Below are 22,094 nucleotides of genomic sequence, written 5' to 3'. Positions count from 1 at the left end.
ATATTTTGTTTTGAAAATAACAAAAGTAGTGTCGCTCTTGGCACAAATAACTCACAAACTCACGAGTCGAATATCATGAAGTTCCAATAGCTTTCTTTGGAGGTTAGTACTAATTGAAAAAAAGCGGTGAATTCAATAAGACTAGCGCGATCTTTGTGTTAGGCCAGAGATTTTTCATCCCAGGTAGTATTTCAACTCTGAATGTTTTTATTAGTATTTCATTTTTAAACATTTCTGTGTGAATCTGGTTTCTTTTGAGGATTTCGTACTTTCTGTTATTGTAAAATATCTGAAACTTTTCAACTGTGTGAAACTCAAAATCAGACTGAGTGCATGAAAAATTCAAAAGTCCAAAAACTGTTGACAATGAATTATCACCGAATAAATCAAAAAGAATAAACGTAGATGTTACGAGGACCTATTGAATCACAGCGACTAATCTTTCTAGAACGAAAAAATCTGTGAATTCATTCCAATGAATTAAAATTGGAAAACGATGACTAGTAATCCTGTAACCGCGGCAAATGGAATCAATGCACTTTTTACGGTTCATTAGGTCAGTCGATATCAAATTCGGATGTTTACACTCGAGAAGGTTGGTAAAATGCAAAATTTAATTTTAGGTTTGTTCGATGGAATAATTCCGAATATAATACTTCTCCGACTGGGGAAACCAATAACGCTTAGTGAACGCATTAAGGAATGAGTTTTCTGCAAATGTGAGTCGATCGGGATCAGCGTCATGGAACAAATTTTATTGAAATCCTCGAATTCATTTGAATTCGCATGAGGCTCTTTGCCCGAGAGACAGGTCCTTTTATTGATCATCTCATCTGACTGGATTCAGACTTTACTCTGATATCGATCTGAATTACTCACGAAAATAACAATATAAACGTAAACTTACCGTGGTACGGGACATGATATATACTATCGGGGTTATTATACAATAGAAAAAAAAACCTTTCTGTCAATGTTAACTTGTATATTGTAATATACCTATTATTTGAATTTCTATTAGCTACTTTCACAGGTCTAGCATTTCTCTGAACAGTCTGCAGCAGTACTCCGTAAATCATAGCCGAAATTCTGACAGCTATTTGAATTCAAAATGATTTGTTATATTCTTCTTCTTTTATTTAGTCAAGGTGATTAACGTGACGTGCAGACGAGGATATTTACCAACGTTTGCCATAATGTCATAGAGTCGGTGGGTGCTCTTTTTGTACATGTTTGAAGGGACTGGTGGAACGGGTGGTATCTGTATCTGAATATGTAGAGTAGGGAGGGTGAATGTAGGCTCACAGCACTTTGGCCACATGTGATCCATTGTACATCTTCCAGAGGAGGTCATCGTCCATCCCGTCCTTTCCAGGAAGGTGGACAGGTTACTGAGAGGCATCTCCTTTATATCGGCAGGTGTAGGCCAAGACTTGCCGAACACAAACTCTCTTATTGACGATAACTCCGGACACTCGCATAGGACATACCTGAAAGACTCATCTTCCTGTTTACACATCCTGCATAGAGAATGTGAGAACATTGTCCACTAGCCCCATATTATGGAGGTGCTTCCTCAGTTGACAGTGGCCAGTCAGAAATCCTACTGTTAAGCGTAGATTTTTCTTGGTCATCGCCAGATATTTCTTCTTCGCCAGCTTCTCAGGGTCGCCCAGGGTGATCCTGGCAAAATTGCATCCTTTGATTCCATCCCATCTCTTTAGGGATTGAGCATGGATGAGACGTTTGGCTAGTGCCGCAATTGTCGAAGTCATCAGGCCGTAAGTGCCACTGGGTCCTAAAATTCTTAGTCCAGCCGCTTCCTTGGCTAAAGGGTCGGCAATGCGATCACCTTTACTCCCGTCGTGCTCTTTAATCCATCTCAGGATACTGTTATTATCTATCGAGGCTTTGGCTAAATCTTGGTGACACTCTAGTACTAGCCCTGAGGTTACACGTTGTCTGTTAAACGCTAATAAGGCTTGTCTGCTGTCAGTGCAGATTCTTATGTTTTTGCCAGAAATTCCTTTCCTGGTTATTTCTTTTGTGGCGATTGGGATACCAGCCAGTTCTGTTGAACCACTTTAGCCTTAGGCTTAGTAATCTGGAGTACACTCCACATCCTGAGCCTTCTTTCGTTTTTGAGCCGTCTATTTATATGCGTACTGCATTTGTAGCATCTGACTCTGTGTTCTATTTTATTTGTATTTGGTAGGGTTTATTGAACACAAACCTGGGTTCAATTGCATCACTCGTTGCTTTGGAGCAGGTGGTAACATTCCCTGAATTCTGAACTGAAAGCGATTCCATGTGTGCAGGATGAAATTGTGGAAGGTTCTTTGCTCTGCCTGGTTTCACATAAAGAAGACGTAGTGGTGATTCAATTAGAAATTTTGATAATCACCAAGCAAGGATCATCCCAACTTCGATGCGTTTTGCCAGGCAAATTAGAGCACATTAAAGAAAATCAGGAAAAATAAAAAAATTCAAGGCAAAATCAAGCTTGTGGTCAACGTTGTAATCTGGGTCGAATCAAAATCAAGCTCGTAGTTGAAGTTATCAGTGCGATATATAAACCAAAATCATATTCCAAAAGTGAAGACAGTCCTTGAACAGCAGTTAGAATATTGGAGCACCTGGATCCCACATAGCTGCTGATGAAGATTGCCGAAATCATCGATCACATATCAGAGGAGTAAAATGAAGAAAATTGTTGGTTTCTTGATGGTTTTTAGTGATAGCATCACGATCAGAAATGGTGATGTTTATTGTCGTAAGCCCTGGGGTAAGCCTCTATATTCTGTTACTGATCAGATACTGTGTATCTCCAGCGATTCAAATTCAACGTGATACGATACGAAGCAACATTTTTCCTTAAAACGACCTAATGAATCTCTCTCTGAAGTTTCGTACCGTAGATAGAAAACACCCTAATATAATCTTTCAAATAACTATAGACCAGTCGCTTTGCAATCAGTGATATCAAAAATTATGGAGAAAGCCGTAAACCACCACTTCCTTGAATATGCCGAAGGCTGTAACATCTTGAGTGATCATCAATGTTGAATTATTTTTGTGGCTCTGCAGTTTCCTGAAAAAACATTTCCTGAAAGTGGCCTTCGATAGATATCTCTCGTATACTTTTACCATCAACGCTGGTGTTCCACAGGGATCCATAATGTCTCCAATCCTCTTTTTATTATATACAACGACTTACTGGAAAAAACCAAGAAACAAATATATTGCTTTGCTGACGACAGCACAGTTGTCTCGTCATTCCATTTGGATTCCAGGACATCGGCTACGGAGGCACATCTTCACTGGTAGCAGAAGGTTCCATATCTTGATTAGGATCTACAAATGATTTCGAATTGGGGTGAAAGTGACCAGGATAAATTCAATGTCATGAAAACCAAGACAGCGGTTTTCTCCAAGAAGATAAATATCTCCGAATCGGATGAAACGATGTCAGGTCAGACAATTCCACTTTCTGCTTCGATAAGTTTGTTGACAAGAGTAGACTAAATCATCTGTCGGTAACAAATAAGACAGATGGGTATCCGCAGCTAAGCTAAACAGTGGAGATGGGAGGGGTTCAACGAATTGATAAATTTAAAATTGGATGTAAATGGGCGCCAGGTAAATTGAACCTACCAGATACCCTAGACTTACAATATCAATAATTTACCAATAAATATTGGAAATGAAAGATAGAGATCCCCAATAAATCATATTGGGTTTACTGAATCATATTCAGTAAACCCAACTTTACATCACAACAGATCCAACTGCTCGATCAAAAATCATTAAATACTGTTTTGCAGAAGTATTCCCATTTAAAGACTATGGAAATATCTCAAAAACCCTGCAAAATCAGCAACAGACTTGTTCAGACTCTCACCGTTCAATCTCAAATCTCCCCGTAACCTCTCAAATGTCATCCATTTGACGACAACCCTCAACTGCCGGTCCCTCTGCACGTAAGTTCCAACGTATCCGGTAGATGTCACTTTCCCATCATCTCTACGTTGACTCGTCCACATAACTAATTCAATACTTGATTCCGTAGATTAACACAACACTACATAATTTATTTACACATAAAATGCACATATAACCGATAACTTATTTACAATTACCGGAAATGCTCTCCTCGCTGAGTAGTCGAACCACTCGGTTCATCTAAAACGAACGCGCTCCTGACAGACTTCCATGCAACACACCTACAGTCCCAACCAAGGTTAGCTGTCACGGCTGTCGTGTCAATGCTGTCAAGCGCTGTGATGTTTACGAAAATGAGAATGTTTATAAAAGACCTTCAATATACCAGAAAAGGGAAATCGCTTCAGATGCGACCCAATGAAAATGAGGTAAGGAGTCCCATTAATTGGCACAACATCTCAACAGAGTAGGTACTAAATTGATCGATATTGATTTCTGACCGTCAACATTATTCCAACCTGAACAGTGTCATTTTTTTCGATATCCCATCAAGTAAATATCGGTACAAGAGTTCATTAACTGAATTTGAAATACAGGACAACATAATGACGACTCCTAAAATCAGTAGCCAGTGATTTGTACTATCGAAATGAATGAAACCATGTCCAGTAATACTTGGCAATCCCACACAAGAATAGCCTGTCTTTGGGATGGAAATCCAGTAAAAACCGAGATGGAAGGTAATAGGACTTATCTCTCATTCATGACAAACAAACTGACAAGTATATTTGTGTTTTTAGGGTAGAGTCTACGATGGAGTCAGGCGTTTTATCCTATCGAAGCTGTGTAAATAGAATAACCTTTTCTTGAGAAGTGTACCTTGAGATATTGCAATAATAAAGAATTACAGCGTTTATACCAAGTGTTGGGTTGACTAGGTGACTTGTGCTAAGTGAAATTTACAACGTAACACAGTTCTATTCAATTATTATTTTTTTACTAAAATAAGAAAATATCACGAGTACGTCATAAATTCTTGATATTCATTCCAATTTATAATTGTTATAAAAACAATATGAAATGAAATATCGCGTGTTCTTTAGCTGTGGTTCGATAACATTTTTGAATTTTCTTGATTCAGGCCTTACGTCATCTATTTTATTCAAAACTTCAATCTCAATACGAGTGCTGGGTTTCGAACATTCCGGAAACTTCATTAGAGCACCTCGATCTCGTTACAAAACAAATTTCCGCGGCCGACTTTTCCTTTTTGAAATATCATCATGGTCGATATAACACATTTCAGAAGATAATGCTTTCACGGTGGAGAATTTAATCTGAAAAGTTAATTAAATCTGTTAATCCGACCCTTATGTGGTAATTTCAAGCACAGTTCCAACACAAAACTTGTCGCGCCGTCCAGAATTTAATTTATTTCGGGAAATAGAATCCCTTTGAAATTCAAATTCCAATGCTCAAATTACAAATAACGATGAATTCGTCATAAACGTGAGCCATTTTGCGTTCCTTGTTCAATGGCGAAATATGCGGAGTAATTTGCGAGACCGAATTTCAGTGAATTGTCCACGAACCGGACATATTCAACCACTACACGATAAGCTAATTAGAAGTGTGTGTACGAAAATTTGTAATTCCGTCGCAATAATAGTGAACGTGATAAATTATTTCATTATTATACGCTCGACAATATCTCCAATATTAAATAGATTCATTAGGATCACAATAACTATTAGATACATTAAATTGTAATGGGGGTCTTTCACTTCTGCAATTTTTAGTTATTTTCGAAATACTTGAATAGATAGATACTTATTTTCAGTTTTTACGAACTTTCTCTGAATTATTGAAATTAAATACTGGTACGTTCTTCCCCCGTGGGTTCACCAATTATTGACTACACAGTATAATCAAACTTAACTTTATTTCGCTTGAAATGCAACAAACACTTCAACTATTATTTGAATGACCATCACCTTACTGAATCACTTCGCGTACCGCATTGTTACGTCCACTTCACTGTCCGAATACGCTTGCAGTCAGCGTTTATATATCGCAATGGAACAGCGTAGAATTTCGCCGAAGTTCTATCGACATTGGTAGCATGTTTTATGCTCTTTCTTGAGCGGCAGGTAACATTGGATATTCCCACGCTCTCAGTTACGTCACGTTTGGTTTATGGTTACCAGTGGCGGACGGCGCTATTTCCTTTCGGGCATGATTTACATATTTACAACAATACGTATGAGAAAATGAATATTTCGAAATGAATTTTTGAATCATTCTTCTCTCCCAACGTTACCACAAATGTCTGTGAAATTGAAAATGCAAAACTATATTTCGAATTGTTTCACAAAACTTCAATATTATAACGCATATTCCGGAGATACAAAAAAACAAAACTTTTCACCAATATTTGCTGAACTACTTGCCATCTACTTTTATTTAGAAAACATCGATTTTTATAGTTTTCCACGGTTGTACAAAGTTGTCACAAATATTGATTTCTGCTTCTTGAAATATGTATCTAATGACTGCAAAGAAACTTTTGTCGAGTTCGATAAGTTTATGAAGGCATTTTAATCATCAAAATGACAACTTTTCTAAATGCAAATTACTGAGAAATGCTACCAATTTTATCTTCTATCAATGAGGTATTTTGCATTTTTTGTATGATCGAGGAATTTTAGGAAAATAACAGACAAATATCTAAAAAATTCACAAAATTATAAAAAAAAATAAAAATAGCAATATTGCACAATAATAATGAGCTCAAATGTTGTATAATTGTTCCGTTCTTCGTGAAAATTTTTCAAAATACTTGCGTTTTTACAATGTTTTGATCTACGAATACATTTTCTGTACTATGAGAAATATTATATATTCAGATGTTTACAAATCTCAGTGAGAATGGAAATCGTTGAACATTTTCAAATGAAAAACGCCAAATGAGGTGAATAATCGACAGTTAACAAGGTCATTATAACTCCTACAGCTCAAAATAGTTATAAGAAGATCATTCATCGAATTGGAGTGTAAGAAATTATCGATTTATCGATATTGGAAGAAAAAAAATGGAGAACTAAATGTGGTCATTTATTTGATATGTCTGTTGTACTCTTTTACAGATATTGAAAATGCTTCAGAACTCTACATTTCTGAAATTAGATAGCAGATCAATCAAATGATAAATTACACTCTGAAAGGAAATGTTTCACATCAATTCATTTTGACAATCACCAACGAGCACTTATTTTCAATGGAATAAAACCTTTTATGAACAAGTTGATGAAGTCGCCATGGGCAGTCTACATAGCCCAGTAGTGGCAAATCTCTATATATAAAAAATGCAGAAAGAGCCATTCAAAGTTCAGAAAAACGACCGAAACACTGGTTGTTTGGTGCCATGGAAAAGAAGAACTTCAGAACTTCCCAAATCATCTGAATAGCTTACATCCAAAAATCCAGTTCATCATGGAATTGAAAGGAAACCTTGGCCTTAGTGTACAGGAAGAAAACACAACTGGATCGATACCTACATAATGAAAACAACCATCATCCAAATCAGAAACGAACCGTTATCAACACCCTAGTCAACAGAGCTTCGGAAATACGTGAAGAAAGGTGCATCGACGACGAAATAAAACATCTAAGACCTGTGTTACAAGCAAACGACTACGAAAGAAAAGACAATCCGTGCTACGCGTCGAATAGAGAAGAGGAACACCAGTGAAAAGCAACCACAAGACACTGTCTATCTGCCATATATAGAAGAGTCACCAACTGAATCGGGAAAACTCTGAAGGAGTGGAAAATTAACACCGTCTTCAACCCAACGAAGAACATATCGAAGTATATGAGATCTGCAATAGACAGCAGAGATCCACTCAAATCAGCAGGAGTTTACAGGATTCCATGTAACTGTGGTGAAGTTTATATCGGTCAGTCGAAAAGGAGCATTGGTACTCGCCTAGTCGAGCACAAGCGGAGGTGCCGATTGAGACCAGAGAAGTCTGCAGTCGCTGAACATGTATTGTCCGACGGGGACCACAAGATCCTTTTCGAAAATACCGAGAGGCTAGCATTTTTCAACAAGAATGTATTCAGAAAGCCTAAAAATACATATACACCAAGAGAACTTCAACAGAAAGGAAGAAAGAACAATCTACCAAAATCTGTCACAGCATTGAAAGGCGCCGAAACGCGTGGTAAGTACGCGAGAACCCGCTATTACAGAACTTCGCGGAAAGTCAGCATTATAGATGATATGGCAGAAATGAGAGCTTCAGTTTCAGTTGATCCGTCAAGAAGAGCACTTCGATCACTTCACCGACTGTCGCAGTTGCAATTGAAACGTTTGAAAATTGTAACCAAAGAAGACCACGACAAAACCCGGAAACCAACCAAAACAAATGTTTCAGTATTTTATCATTAGGGATTTATGGAACTAGCATGATAGTCTCGAAAATCATGTATACAAAATGCAGGTATTCATCACTAAAACAAAAATATTTTGTATAAAAATGAACTGAATGTTTTGTCAAAATTATAAAAATCAAGCTTCAGCTGAATTTGTTGCAAAACTGCCTGCTGCACAGAAAAAATCAAAAAATTTATATTTCTTCGAGTTTTTTTGTTACTGACTGAAGTAGATGTGTCGGATTGTAATGAAGATGTTAGTCGGTAAAAGTATTATAACTTTGCGTAATTCAATTCATGTCACATTCGAAGTAATGACTATGCTTTTCTAATTTCAACAAGAAATTGAAAGTTCTATTTAAATCAGCTTGAGGTTTTCTTAAACAGGAGAAATATTTTTTGGCAGTTTCCTTACTGGTTACTGATTTTTGATTTCCTTACAAATCTTTGTCGAATGTTATTTCTACCCTATTTAATCAATCATTTTCATTCACTGTGATATATTACATAGCAATATCCTTCAAAGCTAACTTTTAATTTGTAATCATTTACTTACTTTATTTTTTCTATTTTTAAATACCTTTTATTTATTTTCACTTCAAGTTAATAGGTTAAGTTGTAGAACAGCGTAAGCTGAACATCGCGTTTCATCGGCAATCTTGTAACTTGTTTACGATGAATAAATACCATTATTATTATTATATTGTATAGTTATTTTAGAAAGAAAAAAATGGACTGACAATTTGAAGTAAAATATAAAAAATGTAGACATCTAATAATATCCCTTCTGAATATCCGCAGTAATTTCAAAATTAACATAACACACTACATTAATGCTGAAAAGTGTTCTTATCTGGATAAACACCTGCCTTGGATTAAATCCAAAGTTTTCACAAAGCGGCTCATTCCTGAATGTGATAGCTTAATCTGCTGCCAGATTAACTGTAAAAATGCAAAAAGAAGTTTGTTGTATAGGAGAAGCAGCTAATAAGATGAAATCAGGTTGAAGTTTTATTCCATTTTTTTAATCTCCTCAAATAATTTTTCAGGAGTTTATTAATGAAGAACCGTCGTTGTAGAGTGCTTTTATCGGGTTGAAAATAAGTAGATTAAGATTAAGAGATATTCGATATTTTTCAGAAACTTCGGTGTGTACCTTTTCTTTGAATGATTTCTGTAATTTGAAAATTTTTGAATTTTCCTTTTATTTTCATTGGTAATACCCCAATTGCTATATGACTGACGAATTATTTTTTATGTGACCTTAAGGCTTTGGCGCCTGTACCAAAAATTTATCGAAATTTCATGATCTGATATTTGATATTTTTCACTAGAAATTTAACTGGATACTCTCTGATATAAAACACATTTTGAAATGGATTTTACGTGAGCGTAAAAACATGTTTCAATGCATTTAAATATAATCACCGAACTCAGCTGTACAAATAAATCGCATGTGCCATCCAGGAACTAATTACAAAGGGCAAATGTTTAAAATCAAATTGATTTTAATAAATATTTTATGGCCCGACATTTTCATTTGTACTTTTTTAATTTATCGGATGAGCACCAATTAAATTAACCAATTTATTCAAATCTGTTGATTGGCTTACGCCTCGTTTGATAATTTTACAAATTATCTATTGATCTATTATCTGATAGAAAGAAATGTTCATTTTGATGTTCATCTATTGCTTCCTTGACATATGAAGATCCTTGAGGAATACTAGAGTCTATTCTTTTTTTGATGACAGATAATGTAACATCCAGATACTTTTCTGAAAGAGTGGGTATAGAAGTTGAGAGTTGATGAATTGGGTTAATTTTTTTTTGAATGGAATAACTTCTTCATCAAAAGATTCTGTTTAAAATCTGATTATATTATAACATTTGATAGTCTATCTTCAATATCTTCTCATTTCACAGAAAGTTTCTCTTCCTCCTATCATCGACTTAACATATGTTTTTAATTTGTATTAACATTAGGTTTATTTTGATTCCTTCAATGAACTATTGGCAAATTTTTGGTTCTCTAGACTGAGTATTTAGATTGTTAACTCAGGCACAGTCGACAGAAGTAAAAAAAGTAAGAACAAACGCAATAAGCCCAAGCGGCTGCAGTGTTTCCTGGAGACTTGGACTAAATGGACAAGTCAGACAGCTCCCAAGGTACAAAAAAAAAAGTAAAAATAACTCTTTTGGGATATATTTTTGTGTGAAAAACCGGCAAATATTATAACATTAAAAATCATTGTATGAATTTTTTTAATCCATAAATGGAATAAAAAGTAATTTATTATTATGTAGCATGTATTAATTATGTAGCAGAGAAAAATACTGGGAAATCTAGAATTATAATTACTCGTAAACTTCCGGTTTTTTTCAAATATATTACTTATATTGTTATTTGAAAAAAAAAAATTTGAAATGTTATTTTCAATTTGAAACGATGTTTTATTCATTAATACTAGGTTTTTCAATATAATGTTCGCATTGCGCGCTGCGTACGCTGTAATTATTTATTTTAAATTGCCCCAACCTTTTTGACAGAAAACTTCTGGTAACTTTCAAGAAAAAACCTTATTTCCACACCTTTTCTAAGTAACACCTCCTCAACAACGTTTTCGAAATATTTACAATTTTCAATATCGATGAATATTACTTAGCTCTTAAGGGGCTAAGAGAAGGTGCTGAGAACATTAAAAAACTAAGTATGTGTTGGATCTCATCAAAATAAACAACTTTTTTCTATAAAATGTTTTTTTTTCGATTCGAGATACAAATTGTTCAAATTTTTGCAATTTTAATTATTTCAATCAAACATTTCATAGAAAAAAGTTGTTTATTTTGACAAGATTCACCACATACTTACTTTTTGTGATATTCTCAGCAACTTCACTTAGCAGGAGCCAAGTCATATTCATTGATATAGAAAATTGTAAATATTTTGAAAACGATCATCTCCAGCGTTGTTGAGAAAGTATACCTTTTTACTTGTGATAGGTGTGGGAATTGTGTTTTTTCATAAAAAGTACCAAAAGTTGAAATGAATAATGACAACGTACGCAGCGCCCTATGAAAGTTACATAAAAATTAATACGAAATTGTGATATCCCACGTCAAAAAACCGTCGGTGTCGAATTTCGTGTATATAACTTATTTTTTGTAAAAGTTATTTAAAAAAGGACCAAAAAATTCTATTTTAACACAAGTTGATATAGCTTGTTTTTTCACAATTCTCTCAGAAATACGTACTTATGTTACACCCTGTATATCATTATTCATATTGATAAACATATCACGATATGTTTAAATTTCGGTTACTGATTTTCCTGAATTCTAGCTATTGGAGACCATTACCTGACTGACCAATTGAAATCTATTTTTAGATTTACTTGTGATGATCCATTGAAATAGTTATTTATGTATCAAGGGAATTAGGAGGGCCTTAATTACCGATGGCAAAGTTTGTTCATTTTTGAAACGGAAAATTGTACCAATTCATTACCTTCCCGGTATATTTGAATCAGGTACCGTTGATTATAGTAGAGTTTTCTTGTTGCTAGGTTGTTGCTATGTTACTTGTTTATAAACAGAACTTTGTTATAAAGCTGTGTTTGCGGTGAAAACGTGTTTTCTACCCCAAATATAATGGAGGATATTTTGAAAAAAGCTGAACAAGCAAGAGAATCATTAATTCCATCGAAAAGTGAAGCCGTATACCAAAAAGAATACAAGATATATCTGGACTGGCTGACACGGAAAAATGTTATGCCAAAAGATGTCACTGAAACTGTATTTCTGGCATATTTTCAAGAACTGGTAAGGAATTTTCTATGTTTTTCGGTAGATTTGGTAGTAATTGTGTTTATGTTGTCTACTTTGTCATCAGAAGAGGCAGGTACCTCGACTGTAGTGAACAGAAGCTCCAGCCATACAAAAGAAGAAATTGTTTCCAGTGGCGGAAGTATTTTCAGGGAACATTTCAAAATTGTACATTTATTATTTGTAATGACGTGAATAAATAAAATATGGTTCAGTTTTCATTTCTATTTATTTTTACTTGTGAAAGGTAGAGGGAATTATAAAATCTATAATGTCCCAAGGGAGTTATGACCCTCTTTATTGATAGCGTAACTATGACGATATAAGCTTATAATATCCCGGTCAGAAATAAAAATAATTACTTGCTCTCACTATATAGGATATGTATGTTGTAGGTAAAAAGTGTCCTGTTCAGTTGAAAAAATTAAATGTTCACAAAATTATACATGAATTTATTATTCGATATCGAGATGGTAGCCAAAAATTCATTAGCAAATTGAAAATAACACATATGTAATAGTGCTAGTTATTTTCAACAAAATCATTAGTAACAAATTTTACCGCTTGGATGAACTATAGCTTCGTGTTGTCGAAAAATCAAAAGTTTTACACGTTTCATTTGAGTTTCACTCTAAAACAAAAAGCTATAATTCTTTCCGTGGATTACCATCAAACCCAAAATCAATAAAATACTGCTGCACACTCACAACTCAACGACGCCTTTTCAACTGCAACAAAAAAGTTATGAATCCGATTTGAAGTACTAAAGCCGTGACTTTATGACACCAGTCTGCTGATGCTGGTAATAAAGCTCCAAAAACAGTAAAATATTTTAATGCTCTATGACAAATTTCGCGGACAGAATTGCCTAGGACAAGGTCCTATCGCGTAGGACAATGAAATAATTCTCGTCTGCAATTTCGTCTGCAAATTCGCTTCACTGTAATGATGGCTATTACGTAATTTCGTGAAATATCTCTTGAAATCACAGGTGCAAAATGGAAATGTACATCATTTAACATATTCAAAGGAGATGGGTAGGTACTGTTGCAGAAATTTCGACCATTAAATTAATTAGACAAAGAACGATTACGTTGATGGCAGACATAGTGACCCAGTATGGCACGTTTGCATGTTGAACTCAACATCAGTTGATGAACTCAAATGACTCTTTCTTTGCTTGAAAGTGGTTGATACTGTTTCATGGTGAATTTTACTAGGTCAGACTTCTATTGTCTAATATGATTTTAATATGATTCAAAATTTATAAAAGAACGGATAAAAAAGAATGAATAGCTGAAATATCAATTATATATAAGCCATTAAAAGTTAAATAAAAGTACAATTAAACGAATACAATAATATAATCAAGATAAAAGATGAAAATGATCACACAATAGAAATAAAAATAGGTAATAATTCAAAAGATAAATAAAAGAATAAAAATGAAAATGACCCCACAATAAAAATAGGCAATAAATCAAATCGAAAGATGAATAAAAAAATAAAAATGAACAATTAAAAAGACTTTTTTTTGATTGTTTTCCATGGCCATAAAGTCCATATTCGCTTATTCAGTCTTTTTTTTAAAGAAATGATGAATTACTTGTATCAATTCATGCAGGATAATGATTTCTCAAAATTATCAATTCTTTCAATTTCCATAATTGTACTTGAAACTTGAGGGTGCTACAAGAAAAATGTAAAAAGATATAACCATAATATTGAAAGAGTACCTATATCTAGTATACGTGATGCGGATTATAAGTTGTTTATTTCGAAATCAACTTTTTCCCTGGACGCTATATTTTTGTAATTCATTTTTTCTCACATATTCATCAGTTTTTCAAAATATCTCAGTATACATGATTTTTTCTAGTTTTTTTCTCCAAACGCAGCTTTTCAACAGTCATTTATAATCAACGAGAACGTAATAACGGCTGGTTTTAAAAAAAAAATCTCTTTTTTTGTTAACCAGCTGTCGCACTCCTATGAACGAAAACCCTCAGAAGTCGAAACTTGTGCGAGCTAAGGATTAACGAAGTCTTACCTTTTAACGTGTGATTCCTAACACGGCTGGTACATTTATTAATAGAAGAAAATCGTAGATTACTTTGTCACAGCATATATATTTCAGTATTTGTAGGAATGTAATAAATGATCAATGGAAGAGTTTCCTGTGAAGTTTTCATCCTTATATTTTGAATGAATTGTTTTATCAATATGTTGTGAGATATCGATAACTTCTTGACAGATCGGTCCTATTATATATAAACTCTATATATTATTTCGCATTGTTAACTTGAAAATTTGTTGTTATAAACAGGATTCAGGTTTACCAATGGGCTCACCCCTTAGTCCACTTTGAGTAGACATACTTATGAACAGCTTGGAAACCACTATAGTAAATTCCGACCTGGGTAAAAAACATACTCATTTTTGGTACAGATATGTAGACGACATTCATGGATGTTTTAGAGGCACTACAACAGCTGAATCAATTTGTGACATTCATGAATAATCTCAATAGAAACATTCAGTTCACACTTGAAACAGAGATAGACAAACAGAAAAATTTCTTAGTTGTTCGTAAAATAATTTTTTGCTGCGAACTGGTTTATTTTGGGCAAAAAACCAAAGAGACATTTTTCTTTAGATAGAAACGGGCTATCGGAAATAAATTTTTAAATGGTAAACAAATGATAAGACAAAAAGTTACATTGGAAATAAATTTTAGGGGTTGCGTTTTCCACCCCTTACAACCATGGGGTAAACCAAATAAATTTCTGGCTGAGTGTCTTTTGGGTAGTACAAAACGTCAGGTTAATTTCAATATTGTAACTTTTTTAGGGCTTGGGAAAAAAATTGTTATACAAATTTTATGTACTTCCTTTATGGGGCTGTATCTTAGCAAGGGATGCTCCAATGAAATTTCTTTATATGAAAGATCCTATCTTTTTTTCGATGAGGAATCACCTCCTCAAATGTTTAACACTTATTTAGTTACACCCTGTATACCCCTTTCAATTTAAACTTGCTGTTTTTGAATTTTTGCTAAAAGTTATTTTCTTGACAGGTATGTCGTCGACACTGTTTCTCTGTAGAATATTAAGTTGTTCAAAACTATTTTGTGATTATGTTGAACAATATATAATTGTGTTTTCATTTCCTGATGTGAATGAATGAATAAACACATTTCGATGTCTGAGTAACGCTAGTTGCACATACACCGATTTTGGACAGCCGATTTTTTACCGGTCGTCCAAATTCCAATAGTGAACCACATGTGGAAACGGGACCTTGCACACATGCCTACCGGTGATCGTCGCCGGTAAAATACCGGTGAGCAGCCGTCCACTGTCACTGTATCGCCGGCAGTACCGGGAAGTAGTGGCGTACATGACTAAATACACTCTTGCATACTCACCGGTTTTTTACCGATCCTTCCAGTCTCGAATACTCGGTGAAATTGTAGTTACTACGCATGAACTTCGTTCTGGTAGTGCGTGCTAATTACAACAACAAAGCAACTGATTGTTTTACCGATAAAAATCCGGTGAGTGTGCAAGCACCCGCTACCAATAAAATATCGGACGATTTTATACTGGCCGTCCAAAATCGGTGTGTGTGCAACTAGCGTAACTCTTCCTTCTGGCTGGGATGCATGGCGCATCCAGACCGAAACATCAATGAAGATGACTAACGACCTCAAAACAGAAATACATCACGTACGCTTTTCTCGGAGACAATCTGGAAACTGACTGCGCAATAAAAATTTAATTTATACTTTGAAACATACCTTTCGCATTACGGAACGTCCTGGAGACCTGAAACAAGAGAAGAATATAAAGCGGTTGTAGATCTGAGCGAATCTTTCTCTTGTTCGACAGAGAAACTTGGGAAAATATATCGATACGTTCTGAGAGGTCGGTTCCTTGGGAATCGGTGATAATTCGTGCCGAACAAAGGAATAAATGGCTGCAGTTGGTATTCAGAAAAAAACATTCACTTGGATCCATATATCTTCGATATATAAGGGTGCTTTATCATTTGATTTGTTTTTGAATCGGTTTAGTTTTTGCAAAGAAAATTGAGTTATTAAAAAGTAGAATAAATATCTGAATGGGACACAAAATCATTGAAAAAGCGATTTTATTGTATATCTCTCATTATCATTACCACAGTTTGTGATGTAATGAACTCGGAAATGAAATTGTAGCTCATTTGCCGAATACAATATAACTTGACGATACGTTATCGTTCATTTGAAATTTCATGTTCTTATACGAGGGTGATCCTAGAAGTACCCGGCCCAATAGAGAAAATTCAAAAATAAAAAAAAAATGTTCAGCATAATCTCCTTGTAGCTCTATAAACTTTTTCCAGCGACGTTCAATAACTTACGATACCGTTTTTATAATAGGAACTGAGCCATTAAGTGAAGACATCACTTCTTCATCGTTAGAAAATCGTTGACCACTGAGTTTAGGAACAGAAAATAATCCCATGGGGTTAAATCTGGCAGACGGGGTGCATAAGGTAACAATTCAAACTTCAATTCCTTAATTTTGGTATTTGCAATAATGAATTTGTGAGCTGGTGCATTGTCTTGATGAAACATCACTTTCTTCTCAGTCAAATGCGGCCGTTTTGGTTTGATTTCTCAAATCAAACGTTGCAATAAGTTGGCATAACACTCGCCGTTCATAATTTTACCTTTTGAGAAATGGTCAATGAAAATTATCCCACGCGCATTCTATAAACTTAATGCCATGACCTTGCCTGCAGATGAAATGGTCTTCGCCTTCTTTAGAGCCGGTTTTTCCATATAAGTCTACTGTTTTGAATGTTCTTTTGTCTTTGTTGTAAAGTGATGGAACTATGTTTCTTCCATGGTTATGAAACGAGGCAAGAATTCTGCTTTTTTGCTGTGAAACTTCGCTAAACATTCAATTGAAACATCTTCACCATACTGTTTTTGCTCGATTGTGAGCAAACGCGGCACCCATGTTGCACACAGCTTTCCCATATCCAAATTTTCAGATAATTTACAATGTACTGCACTTTTTGAAATTCAAAGTAGGTCTGCTACTCTGAGTCGACGATCATTCAATATCGGTTTATATACTTCTTTCACCGTTTCTGTAGTCACCTCATTTGGTCAAAGTAGTAGACTCACCAGAGTAGAATCCAGTTCAGCTCATATATTGATTAAGCTGAGATCTTTCAAATAATAGTATTGTACCACATGACGATGGCCACTTTTCTTCATTTTCGAGAATTCAGCGAAAACCTTCGCTATTAATGGCTGCCAAACGAATACTCAACAATGCAGTGTCTTCAAACTTGAGAAATATACTTGATAGATTAAGGACTTTCTAATACAGTGATATTTTTCAAACAACTACCGTCATCTCTTGGTCAGGCCGGGTACTTCTGGGACCACCCTGGTATATACACTGTGTTTCAAAAAAATCTTGAACTTATATGTAACTCAGAAGCAGACGTGTGAACAGAAATTTCAATTTATATTTCCAAAATCTATATACGAAATTTTTTGCCGTTGTGGCAGCATATGCTTCATACATTGTGTACTTTCTAATACAGTGATATTTTTCAAACAACTACCGCCATCTCTTGGTCAGGCCGGGTACTTCTGGGACCACCCTGGTATATATACTGAGTTTCATGGACAGCTGCTAGCCCTCATGTTTCTTCCAGTGACATGGTAAATTAAAATATACCTACACCATTTTTTTGCCTTTATACCTAACTTCCAATTTGTTTTAATGAATGGAGAAATATATGATGAACATTTATTCCAATATATTAACAATAGAAACAAAATCACTGATTAATGACGTCTACAATTGCCGAATAATTTGGGCTATATCCTGGATCATTCCTTACATTTTAGAAGTTTTTTCTAGTCAGCAATCGGCATTGTCAAGAAATATTCTATTGCAGTTTTAGGGTTTTAGGGTAAATTTTTTATCTCAGACTCCAAGAAAATGTAACGGTGACATTCTACTACAGACCACTTTGCCGATTCAAGGCCGAGTCTGAAAATTGTCTCTGGCGAACATCAAAAAGTGAGGTTACACTATTTTGGATATGAATTTCATACGAAAATTGCCTTTTCTTGAAACATTCACGTTGAGTGTTTGTTGAAATGTGGCTAAATCTAATATTTACGATCAGTAAACGGAAGTAAATAATTACATTAGATTTCTCTTCTCAGCGGAAGTGGAGATAAGAGGTTTTACCGAAGCCGGGTATTACCTAATTAGTTTTAAGACAAACATTGAAAGGAGATAAAATCATCCAACTCAATAAAGTGTGAGTTGCGTAATATTTTGTAGATGATAACACAACACAACAAAAAAAATTTTTTGAATGTTTCCTACACTAAATTAGTCAATTTCTACTAATTTTGGGGTGATAAAAACGAAAATAACAATGAAAAATTTTTATTAACTCTGGTTTTTGAGATACACAGTACTTAATCTTAAAGAGTAGTTATACTATACGTGAAAAATGAAAGTACATAAAACAATATTGTTATGTTTCTTTTAGAATATTTTAAGTACAAAATTAATAAAAAAAAACATTATTCTTAGTGTTTTGACAAATAAAAGAAGTTTGTACCACCAAATTTCAATTAAGTCCATCCGATTCATTGTAAGATCGCTGTCGTTTAGCTTGTCTTTTATAAAACACTTCTGGAGCATCCCTACACACAGACCAGCAGTCTGTGTGTAGGGATGTGCAGTCTTCATTCCAACGGCCCTGATATCTCTGTTCCATTAAGGCAATGTCTTGATGGAATCTTTCTCCATGTTCGTCACTCACAGCTCCACAGTTTTGTGGGAAGAAATTAAGATGAAAGTGAAGAAAATGAATTTTTAAGGACATGTTGCATCCAAGTTGGTGGTAAGCTTGAAGAAGCTCTTTAACCAATGCTGTGAAGTTATCATCTCTTTTGTTACCTAAAAACCCATGTACAACCCCCTTGAAGGCTTCCCAGGCTCTTTTTTCATTTCCTGTTAAAATCACGTCAAAAGCAGGATCATTTACGATTTCACGGATTTGAGGCCCAATAAAGATGCCTTCCTTGACTTTAGCATCACTCAACCTGGGGAACTTTGCTCTCAAGTACTTAAAAGCTTGTCCTTCCTGGTCCATGGCCTTCACAAAGTTTTTCATTAGTCCCAACTTAATATGTAATGGGGGAAGGAGAACATCCTTAGGATCTACAAGAGGCTCGTAAACTACATTTTTCTCTTCACACGATAATTTCAATAGCAACCATGTGCGTACAATTGACAAACTCACATAGGTTATGTTTACTACTTAAGAACAGCTGATGAGAGGGGTGTTATGTAAACAAACATGTGTACCAACTGTTGGTGATGAAATATTTCATTTGTTGAAAACTCAATATACATATATATAATATAATGATACTATATCTTGAAAACAAGAGCTAATATATAATTTTTATGGTCACTTTCGGTTTTAACACGTGGAAATACATTAAAATCATCTAATTTCAACCCCGAAACAAAAACTTTGTTGTGTTGTGTAATTTGAACTTTTAGTGAAGTCTGAATTCTTTTGTTCACAAAATGAATATTTGTTACCTTTCAACTTGTGACCTGATGAAATTTTTGCATAATAAAATGAATGGTGTTTACCGAATAATAACTCTCATATTCGACTTTATTGTCTGAAAGTGTATAGGATCCTTTATCCAAGTCGCAGACGCTAAATTTAGCACTTGCTATTTATAGGGTCTTCCTATCTTTAAATTTGAATTAAACAAAGTGTGTGTGGAATATTATAAAAATTTTTTATTCGTTAGAAAGAACTGCTGACGCCATTTAATGACCGGCTTTTTGGGTGGAATGCATCCGAAACGTTAAATTTTTCATGACTCTGGCGCATAAATCATGACTGCATGACGACGACGCAAAATCACCATGTTGTGCTCTGCAAAAGGCTGAGTTCTTGTGAGTGACGCAAAATCGACTGACTTCTCCTCTCAGTGGACTCAAATTTAGCCACCACATTGCGAATAGTCCGCTAGGTAGGATGATTATGGCGATCGTGAAGCCGGTCACATACTTCGCGATTTCCGAGCGGTTTTTTCCAGCGCGATTTCCGAGCGGTTTTTTATTTTTATGCCAACTCCTGCAATGAAATGGAATATGACAGTGCTTGCGGTTTTCAACAGCGGCGATTTGTTTACAGCCGTCCGGTCGTCGGATTCCGAGGGCAATCGGAGGGCAGGGCCGACCAAGCGATTCGAGCATAAAAGTGAACACTTTAATTCGTAGCGTAGACAGTCACCCTAGTTTGTGGAACAAAAGGGAGTATGTACTACAAATATTTTGATTTTATGTATTTTTAAGGTTCCCATAAGATATGTGTTGGTCATGTCTCCCTCTAGAAGAAATATGTGAATAATATTTTATAAACTTGAACTAACCTCAATCTAACAGAAAGCCTCTCTTCAGTGCTGATAGGTACTCTTCTGGTGCAATTTTTCTGTAGCAAAGGTCGAACAATTACCGTAAGTTCATCGACAAACTTTATGGACATTCGGTAATAGGTAAAATCTACATAATCTTTGATTTTTTATTCCTTTTTTTCTTCTTCCTGGGTCATCTTTATGTGGTACGGGTGTACCATTTGATGACGAAATATCGCAGCAGCAGACTTCATAGTGGTTGCTTTGAAGGTGCGAACGATACTAGAGAACGACAAGGAAATATTTCCCCTCCAGTTAGAAACTCGGACTGCCAGGAAATCACTCGGAAATGACGTACACTGTAAGGTACTCATTATAGCGATTTTTCCCAGCAATTACCTCTCGGAAACCGCGCTGGAAAAAACCGCTCGAAAATCGCGAAGTATGTCACCGGCCTAAAATGAGCGAAGGGCGCGGTACGGTACGTACACATGCACATGTTGTGGAATGATATACCATCCATGGTGATTTGGCAGAACAGACTGAATAAATGACAACTAATTTGTCAATTGTCGAAGTTCGGGAGTTCCTATTGGTACTTTTGCCTGATCACATGAAATGAAAGTTGGGATCTACCCGTTCTATATTTGCGCCACTGACATCATATTTGCATATACTTCGATTATTTTAACTTTACCGATGCGTCATCAATTTATGATCATAGAAATCACACACCCTCTATGTAACATCTCTTTCTATCAACCGCTATGAACAGATGACAATTCGTTAACATTTGTCTTCTAATCAAAGACTTATGTTAGAGTGATCATCAATTAATACTCATAACAGACATGATATACATTTGCCAGACATGATATTGACAGTTGACAGTACCATTGTTTTATGTTATTGGGTATTATTTTCGTCAGTGTTACAGTGTCTCTGCATCCATGCACGGATGATTCAATGGAAACTCGTTTGTTAATATTAATGTCTGCAAATGTTTTGGAAACATTGCAATGCCACCTTTTTCGTTAACTGTCACATCTACATAAAAACTTTTGAGGTCATCAGGAACCGACATTTCCATAAATTTGAAAATGTTAATTTATTGTCATTAACTACATGTTATAATTTTAATCGGGATATTAGACAGTTCGTCTTACATTTGACCACAATTTCGTGATTTATTTCATATGCACATCAATGATGAAGTATCGGTAAAGTTAAATTAATCGAAGTGTACTATTGTTTATATTGGATACATCAGATACAGTCAAAAACCTTAGATTTGATAATCATTTTGACAATCTGAATCATAACAGCACTATCTATGAACGATCTTTCATGTAGCATGCTGTATAATTCATTCAGTGAATCTCTGAAAAATTCATCACTACCGCTATTCAAAATTAAA

General features: G+C 35.0%; 1 protein-coding gene across 4 annotated transcripts in view; it reads right to left on the bottom strand.

The window, feature by feature from the left end:
* Window positions 1–22,094, bottom strand: part of LOC111516172 (irregular chiasm C-roughest protein) — a 232,808-nt gene that overhangs the window by 144,572 nt on the left and 66,142 nt on the right. For 3 of the 4 annotated variants that reach the window (XM_074172023.1, XM_074172026.1, XM_074172024.1), the window contains one exon: window positions 16,004–16,031. The exons of the other annotated variant lie outside the window; for it this stretch is intronic. The gene's annotated coding sequence lies outside the window, so the exon portion shown is untranslated. The remainder of the gene's footprint in view (window positions 1–16,003; window positions 16,032–22,094) is intronic. 4 annotated transcript variants of the gene reach the window in all.

The sequence above is a fragment of the Leptinotarsa decemlineata genome, unplaced genomic scaffold (genome assembly GCF_025532065.1).
Source record: "Leptinotarsa decemlineata unplaced genomic scaffold, Ldec_3_MD MMD2_tig00000035_RagTag_RagTag, whole genome shotgun sequence".
Taxonomy (NCBI): Eukaryota; Metazoa; Arthropoda; class Insecta; order Coleoptera; family Chrysomelidae; genus Leptinotarsa; species Leptinotarsa decemlineata.
The sequence above is the reverse complement of the archived record's forward strand: the minus strand, read 5'-3'. Positions and strand labels throughout refer to the sequence as shown.